Below are 9212 nucleotides of genomic sequence, written 5' to 3'. Positions count from 1 at the left end.
TGTAGAAAAGTTTCAGATTGTCCGCCGTACAGGGGAGATGCTGTCGAAATTTCTTCGGACAGGGACTCCTCTGGGGCGTGACAATTTAGTGGTATCAGAGCTTAAGCTTTACGATCTTTGTTTTCATATTTTGGATATTTGTGATAACCTGATACCAATTTATATGGTATCAGAGCGCCAAAGTTTGGCGATACTTGTTTTGATTTTCGTGTTACGGATTTTCGAGATTTATCTGATACCAATTTATTGGTATCAGAGCAGGGTGTGATACTTGCTTTTAGTATTCTGGATATATTGTGTTAGCCCAAGTTTGCGAGTCAAACTGGGTAGTTATTTTGGTTGTACGGATTTTCCATTACGTATATGTTTGGACTTCCGTTTCGGATTTTATTATGGATTTTCGACGATTTTCATGTTCGGAATTTTGAGGTCAGAAGTTGGGGACTGGACAGCGATGGAACATCTCCAGACGACATATAGGTATGATGTGTAATTTTATAGTTTATGACATGTATTAGTATTTTTTATTTAGTACCTGTCTGGTTGTTGTAACACATATTACATGTGATGGGTTAGCCATTAAGCATGATTGACTTTAATAGAGCTCAAGGATTATAGTCTCTGGAGATTTTTCATATCATACCATCAGTAGTTTTAGCTTCTGTTACTACTAGTAGGAGATGGAGGCACATACCTGTAACGACCCACCTTCTACTGGCTAAGCTGTAAGGCCGGATCGTCACATTATACTATTGCTAACTATTCTTAATGTGCTGAAAACTGATCTGATTTAAGAATTTTGCTAACTAATACAATTTTTTTCCTGTTAATTGCTATTCGATCTGGAATTCATGTTTAAACTACATCTTGAATACTGTTCCTATGCTAAGGGAGATAATCTAGGCTTCCCATAAAATCAAGAGCTGAGATAAGGGGTTTCCAGCTGTTATCAGGCCTTCCAATCGATCGGTGGATCGATTGGAGTGGACTGATCGATCCACTGATCGATTCAGCTTGCTACTGTACACAGGGTAAATTCTGGATCGATCGGATGATCGATCCAAACTTGTCAATCGATCCAAGGATCGATTCCAGAGCTCTCTGTTCGCGACAGAACGTGACCGGATCGATCAGCTGATCGATCCAGGAGCTTATTGTTCGCGAGGAAAACTCCTCAATCGATCAGCTGATCGATTGAGGGCCTCCAATCGATCGGTGGATCGATTGGGGTTTCTGATTTCGCAGCTAAGCTCTGATTTCAGCACTGTTTCGTGCCAAGATTACATACATAAGTTCTAAAATAACTGGAAAACATTCTAATAGCAACAACTAGTGTTCTAAGTATGTCCACTAACCATCTAAGCATATCTTGAATAATTCGGACACTTAATTCTAATAGCAACCCTAACCCTTGGGGCTTGGTGCGTCGAGAGGAGAAGAGGAGGGAGAGAGGGCGGCGTGACTAGGGTTGAGGGAGAAGAATTGTCGTTAAAACAATTCTCCACTTAATAATTTTCCTATTTATATTAAGTGGGTAATTCGCCCAACTTAAATATAAATATAATTGATTCTCTTTCCTTTCAGCACGACCCTGCTGGGTTCATTTGGTTACTAGAGTTATCTATAAGACTTGGAGTCCTATAGGTCTTGGGTTCAATTCCCGCTTAGGCTATTTTTTGTTTCTATTTATTTTTGCTACTTCCGCTACTCTAAAAATTCCATAAAAATATCCTAAAATTTCGAAAAAATACTAGGATATTTATAAAAGTCTTTTGTGAATTTCCGGGCGTTACAATCCCCCATACCTTATAAAAAGTTCGTCCTTGAACTTAGAATAACTCTGGGTACTTCTGTCTCATACTAGCTTCTGTCTCCCAAGTTTTCTCTTCTGTTGTGTGATTTTGCCAAAGGACTTTTACTAATGGTACTTCCTTGTTCCGTAATTTCTTAACTGCTCGGTCCATTATCTGAATAGACCGACTGTCATAGCTGAGGTCTTCGCGGACTTGTACCAACTGGGGCTCAATCACCTGGGTGGCATCTGGGATATGCTTCTTCAGCATAGAGACATGAAATACATTATGGATAGCTGACATCTCCTAGGGTAGCTCTAGTTCATATGCTACTTTGCCAACTCTCCTAGTGATAAGGTATGGTCCCACATATCTGGAACTTAATTTGCCCTTCTTCCCAAAACGCATTACTCCCTTCGTGGGAGCTACTCTGAGGAACACTGAATCCCCAACTTAAAACTCTAAGGGTCTGCGCCGTGTATCAGCATAGCTTTTCTAGCGGCTCTGTGCTGTCTCTATCCTCTGGCAGATCTGCTGTATAGCTGCTGTGGTATCTGCTACTAGATCTATCTGAAGCTCTAGTTCTTTCTGTTCACCACTCTCATACTAGCAGATTGGAGATCTACACCTCCGCTCGTAAAGAGCCTCGTAGGGTGCCATACCGATAGTGGCCTGATAGCTGTTGTTGTATGCAAATTCTGCTAAACTCAGATATTTGCACCAACTTCCCTTGAAGTCTAGGGCACATGCTCGGAGCATATCTTCGAGTACCTGATTTACTCGCTCCGTCTGACCATCTGTCTGAGGATGGAAAGCTGTGCTGAATTTTAACTTCGTGCCCAATGCTGACTGTACACACTCCCAGAAGTGTGATGTGAATCGACTATCTCTGTCTGAAATAATGGTTCGTGGGACTCCATGTAGTCTAACGATCTCCTTGAGATACAACTGAGCTAGTTGTTCCATGGGGTAGGATATCCTGATGGCTAAGAAGTGGGCTGATTTAGTCAGTTTGTCAACTATTACCCAGATGACATCATAACCATTCGTGGTTCTGGGTAGTCCCACTATGAAGTCCATGGAAATATCTTCCCACTTCCATTCTGGAATCTGAATAGGCTGCAAAACTCTTCCTGGTCTCTGATGTTCTGCCTTGACCCTCTGACAGGTTAGGCAGGTGCTAACATATCTAGCGATGTCTCTCTTCATCCCAGGCCACCAAAAACGTTTTCTTAAGTCTTGATATATTTTGGTAGAACCAGGATGCATCGCATAAAGAGTCCTGTGTGTCTCGTCTAGGATCTTTCTTCATAGTTCCTCCTGATCTGGAACACAAAGTCTGTCACCAAAGTACAATACCCCAATATTGGACATTCTGAACTCTCCACTTTCTGATTCTGCTAACCCTTGCTTGATTTTTTGAATTTCAGGGTCCTGCTCCTGAGCTGTCTGGATGTCACCAAACAAGGTGGATTCTAACGTCATAGTAGAGAGCTGCCCCACTATAAGTTCGAGACTGAAATCCGTGATCTCTTTTTGTAGGGGCGGTGACATGGCTGCTAGGGATAGTAAGGTGGCGCTGGACTTCCTACTAAGTGCATCTGCCACCTTATTGACTTTTCCTGGATGGTAGAGGATATCTATATCGTAGTCCTTGACCAGTTCGAGCCACCTACGCTGTCGCATATTCAGATCCTTCTGAGTGAAGAAGTACTTCAGACTATAATGATCTGTATACACTCTACACTGAGCTCCATACAAGTAATGTCTCCAAATTTTGAGAGCGAACACAACTGCTGCAAGCTCAAGATCATGAGTAGGATAGTTCCTCTCATAATCTTTGAGTTGTCTGGAGGCGTAGGCGATCACCTTACCTTCTTGCATCAGTACTGCTCCTAGTCCCAATTTAGAGGCGTCACTGTAAATATCAAAGTTATCTGTGTTTTCCGGCAGAGTCAAAATGGGTGCACTGGTCAATCTCCTCTTTAACTCGCTGAAGCTGTTCTCACAATCCTCTATCCATTGAAAATTTCTGTTCTTTCTGGTAAGAGCTGTCAGTAGGGAGGCTATCCTGGAGAAGTCCTCTACAAATTTTCGGTAATAACCTGCTAATCCCAGAAAGCTTCTGATTTCACTGGCGTTCTTGGGTCTTTTCCAGTTACTCACAGCTTCTATCTTACTGGGGTCTACCATAACACCATCCTTGGAGATGATGTGACCCAAAAAGGCTACCTGATCTAGCCAGAATTCACACTTTGTAAACTTGGCATACAGCTGATTCTGCTGAAGAGTCTGCAATACTATCTTCAGGTGCTCTGCGTGTTCTTCCTGAGTTTTGGAATAGATAAGAATATCATCGATGAACACGATAACAAACCTATCTACGTATTCTCTGAATACCCTGTTCATGAGGTCCATGAAAGTAGCTGGAGCATTCGTCACACCAAAGGGCATGACTACGAACTCATAGTGTCCGTATCTGGTCCTGAAAGCCGTCTTGGGTATATCACCTTCTTTGACTTTAACCTGGTGATATCCCGATCTGAGATCTATCTTAGAGAACACTGCTGCTCCCTTTAGCTGATCAAACAAGTCATCTATTCTGGGAAGAGGATACCTGTTCTTAATCACGACTTGGTTTAGTGCTCTGTAATCTATACACAAGCGCATGCTCCCGTCCTTCTTCTTCACGAACAATACAGGCGCTTTCCAGGGTGAGTGACTAGGACGTATGAATCCCTTGTCAAGCAGCTCCTGCAATTGCTCATGAAGTTCTTTCAGTTCGGCCGGAGCCATGCGATAGGGTGCTTTGGAGATAGGATTTGTACCGAGAATGAGTTCTATCTCAAATTCTATCTCCCTGTCTGGTGCTAAGCCTGGTAACTCTTCAGGGAAAACTGCTGGGTAGTCACATACAACTCGGACCCCTTCTAGCTTTTGGTCCTTGTCCTGACTGGTATTGACTACATACGCTAAAAATCCCGTACATCCTGAATCTAGCAATTTCTGTGCTTTCAGAGCTGAGAGAAATTTCTTAGCTCTTCTCTTTGATTCTCCGCTGTGCTCAAATTGTACTCCTGCTTCAGGTTGGAATATAACTTTCTATTTACGGCACTCTATGGAGGCGCCGTACTTCGTCAGGAAGTCCATTCCCAAGATAACGTCGTAGTCGACCATATCTAATATTATCAGATCACCAAAAAGCTCTCTGTATGCTATGATGATCGGCACTGCTCGGAGCCAGTGCGTGGATGCCATAATCTCTCCCGAAGGTAGCGTCGTCAAAAATTGGCTACTGAGTACCTCTGGAGGTATTGGCAACTTTTCGGTGAATGCCCTGGATATATATGAATAGGTTGCCCCAGTATCGAATAAGACAGTTGTACTTTGCTGAAAAATACTGATCTGACCTGTAACAACTATCGAGGCATTCGCTACATCTTCTCTGGTCAGTGAGTAGATCCTTGCATTTGTCGCGACTGAGGGGGCTTCTAGTCTGCCTTGGCTGATGTGTGGACCATCTAAAGCAGCCTGCATCTGGTGCAACTATGCTGGCTTGACCTCGTACTGGATCGGCTGTGGTGGAGGAAAGCTGGTCTTGTTTGGGCATTGTTTAGCCATATGCCCTTCCTGGCCACATTCAAAGCATCCTCGTGTGCCCTTGCGACAAACTCCTGGGTGAAATTTTCCATAAGTAGAACACTTGGGATAGCTGGGCTGCTTATTAGCTGGTCCTCCTTTTGGGTAATTCCATGGTTTGCGCTTGTTGCTGGAGTTCCCTTTCCAGTTAGAGATATGGGAGCTGTGGCCCTGGTGTTTCTGAGTACCTGAGCCTCCCTGACCTTTGGACTCTGAGAGGACTTGCTTCTGCTGTTTGATATTGTTCTAGTAGCGCTCGGTGGTCAAAGCACTGCTTACTAGTTCTTCAGTGGTTTGCGGCCTATGGACGCCGCTGGTCACGTTCATTGCTATTTCTGGTCTTAGCATCTTGAGCATCAACCGGACTCGTTCTTTTTCAGTGCTGACTAACTCAGGGCATAGACGAGCCAATCTGTTGAATTTCTTCATGGCTTCCTCCACTGAAAGGTTGCCCTGGCGAAATTCAGTGAACTCGCCGTAGTGGCGGTTCGTAACCCGCATGTGAAAGAACTCTTCAAAGAATTCTCTCTCGAAGTCAGCCCATGTCATCTGGTTCACTGGGCGCTTCGTTTTAATTCTCTCCCACCACATACGTGTATCCCCTGACAAGCAGAAAGAGGCGCATTTCACTTTCTCATGCTCTGGCTAGTCCAGAAGCTCCATCGTACTTTCCAGTGTTTTGAACCAGGCTTGAGCATCTCATGGTTCACTGGTGCCTGAGAAATTCTCTGGCTTAATTTTCTGCCACTGGATCAGATAAGCTTCCCTCCTTGTCCCTGCTGTTGGGGCTACTGGTGCTGTAGGTTGGCCTGGTGGAACCGCTATTACTGCTGGGGTTGCCAGATTAGGTTCCGGAGTGACAGTGGGAGTGTTCTGCTGACTAGCCCTTAAGGTGGCTATCTCCTGCTGTTGTTCAGCTAGCTGCTTCTGTAACTGAGCCACTACTGCGGTAAGGTCTAGGGGAGGCACTGAGCTGCCTGCCTCATGCTGGGGCTCAGTAGTTGGTGTCTTTCTAGCTGGGCGTCCTCGTACCATTTTCTAAAGAGATAGAGGGCATACATGACTAAGGCAATCATGTTTATATAACTACTACTACTATCATGTTAGGTACTATCATCAATTAACATGCTACAGTATCTATAAACATGAAAGAAAGAACATAATAAAGTGAGAGACGTTTCTTACTTGGAAGCTGCAGGTTCAATGCTGATGTGTGTGTAGGAAGTATGGAACTTTTACTCTGATACCACTCTGTAACGACCCACCTTCTACTGGCTAAGCTGTAAGGCCGGATCGTCACATTATACTATTGCTAACTATTCTTAATGTGCGGAAAACTGATCTGATTTAAGAATTTTGCTAACTAATACAATTTTTTTCCTGTTAATTGCTATTCGATCTGGAATTCATGTTTAAACTACATCTTGAATACTGTTCATGTGCTAAGGGAGATAATCTAGGCTTCCCATATAATCAAGAGCTGAGATAAGGGGTTTCCAGCTGTTATCAGGCCTCCCAATCGATCGGTGGATCGATTAGAGTGGTCTGATCGATCCACTGATCGATTCAGCTTGCTACTGTACACGGGGTAAATTCTGGATCGATCGGCTGATCGATCCAAACTTGTCAATCGATCCAAGGATCGATTCCAGAGCTCTCTGTTCGCGACAGAACGCGATCGGATCGATCAGCTGATTGATCCAGGAGCTTACTGTTCGCGAGGAAAACTCCCCAATCGATCAGCTGATCGATTGAGGGCCTCCAATCGATCGGTGGATCGATTGGGGTTTCTGATTTCGTAGCTAAGCTCTGATTTCAGCACTATTTCGTGCCAAGATTACATACATAAGTTCTAAAATAACTGGAAAACATTCTAATAGCAACAACTAGTGTTCTAAGCATGTCCACTAACCATCTAAGCATATCTTGCATAATTCGGACACTTAAATATCTAGAAATGCAGAAAAGTAATACTATAAGAAAGTACTAAGTTCTAAAGGTTGCTAGTTTCTCCAAGGATCTTTATTCCAAGTTCCTACCCACACACATCTTCATCGCATTGTCCTCCAGCCTCTGTTAGTCCATCCTTCCTTTACCTTTATCTGCAGTATAAGGAAAGGAAGTATCTGTAAGCTTACGCTTAGTAAGAAACCATCTACCTCACAAAACATGCATACGATGCAATTTATGCTTTGAAAAACATGATCTTTGAAACGTGTGCTGAACATGCTAAAACATGGCATTCTAGCATACAAAACATAGGAACCAAAACTGATTATGACTATAACTGAAATGTAAATAAGCAAAGACTAAAGTGAAACATACTGAGCTAAACTAAAGTTGAGCTAGAACTGATTTTTAAAATGTAATCACCTAACTGATTGTGAATTTGAAAGATATTATCATACAAGATGAAAATACATAATCATATTGCTGATGGGCCCGACGACTGTACTTGTTATGCGTGCATCTCTAACTAGACCCGGGGTTGCAAGTCCCGAATTTAGTAGAGTTACTAGGTTATCTAAACCTAGGGACAACTATGGGAGCCCAACCCAATGGACATCTAGTCCAGTACAGTGCCACTGCTGAAAATAAAATACTAGTTATAACTGAATTTTTCTTATCTTTCTATTTCTAGGTTATCTTAACCTAGAGCTAGGTTGTCTGAACCTAGAGGCGACTGTGGGAGCCCACCCATTGGACCGTAGTCCCATATAAGCTGTAATAAACTGCATATACTAAATAAATGCCTCTATTGTATTTAGCTAAGCTATTAAAGCATCTAAGTTGCCCTTTTTCCTGCGCTGAACATATTCCCGAGCACTTGGTGTGCGCTATTGCGCAACCTATGTGTCACAAATTCATATGCTACTAAACTAAAGTATGAAATCACACGAGAACTACTTATACTGCAGGTGAGGGGTTTCTTACCTCCTGCACTAGATTTCTTACGATTCTAGTCGCTAGTTTTCTGGTGGAGACGATTCCCTCGACGATCCTCTTGCGTCTACGTGCTCTTTTCGTGGAGAGGAGCGTCCTCGTGCCGGAGTCGTCGTCGGAAGGTGTTCTTGGAGTCTTTGCGACGGAACCCTAGCCCTTGGGGCTTGGTGCGCCGAGAGGAGAAGAGGAGGGAGAGAGGGCGGCGTGACTAGGGTTGAGGGAGAAGAATTGTCGTTAAAACAATTCTCCACTTAATAATTTTCCTATTTATATTAAGTGGGTAATTCACCCAACTTAAATATAAATATAATTGATTCTCTTTCCTTTCAGCACGACCCTGCTGGGTTCACTTGGTTACTAGAGTTATCTATAAGACTTGGAGTCCTATAGGTCTCGGGTTCAATTCCCGCTTAGGCTATTTTTCGTTTCTATTTATTTTTGCTACTTCCACTACTCTAAAAATTCCATAAAAATATCCTAAAATTCCGGAAAAATACTAGGATATTTATAAAAGTCTTTTGAGAATTTCCGGGCATTACAATACTAGCTCTGCTATTGTTAGCTGGGTAATGGATGATACCTACATATTCCTGTTGACTTAGCCAGTAAAGTTTTTATACTCATATCTTTTGGATATTAGGGTACCCGATACGATGAAAATTGGTCATTGGGGAGTTATCATGTTTGATCATTATTGAGAATGGTTTGAGGTTGAGGGATATTGTGAGATCAGATATTGTGATATGTTGATTTCTAATGATTATGAGAGTAAATGTTATGTGGTTGTCTAATGATCTATTACTAGATATTTGTTTTGATGATCTATTAGTGGATAAC

This window comes from Zingiber officinale, chromosome 4A (assembly GCF_018446385.1).
Source record: "Zingiber officinale cultivar Zhangliang chromosome 4A, Zo_v1.1, whole genome shotgun sequence".
Classification (NCBI taxonomy): domain Eukaryota; kingdom Viridiplantae; phylum Streptophyta; class Magnoliopsida; order Zingiberales; family Zingiberaceae; genus Zingiber; species Zingiber officinale.
The sequence above is the reverse complement of the archived record's forward strand: the minus strand, read 5'-3'. Positions refer to the sequence as shown.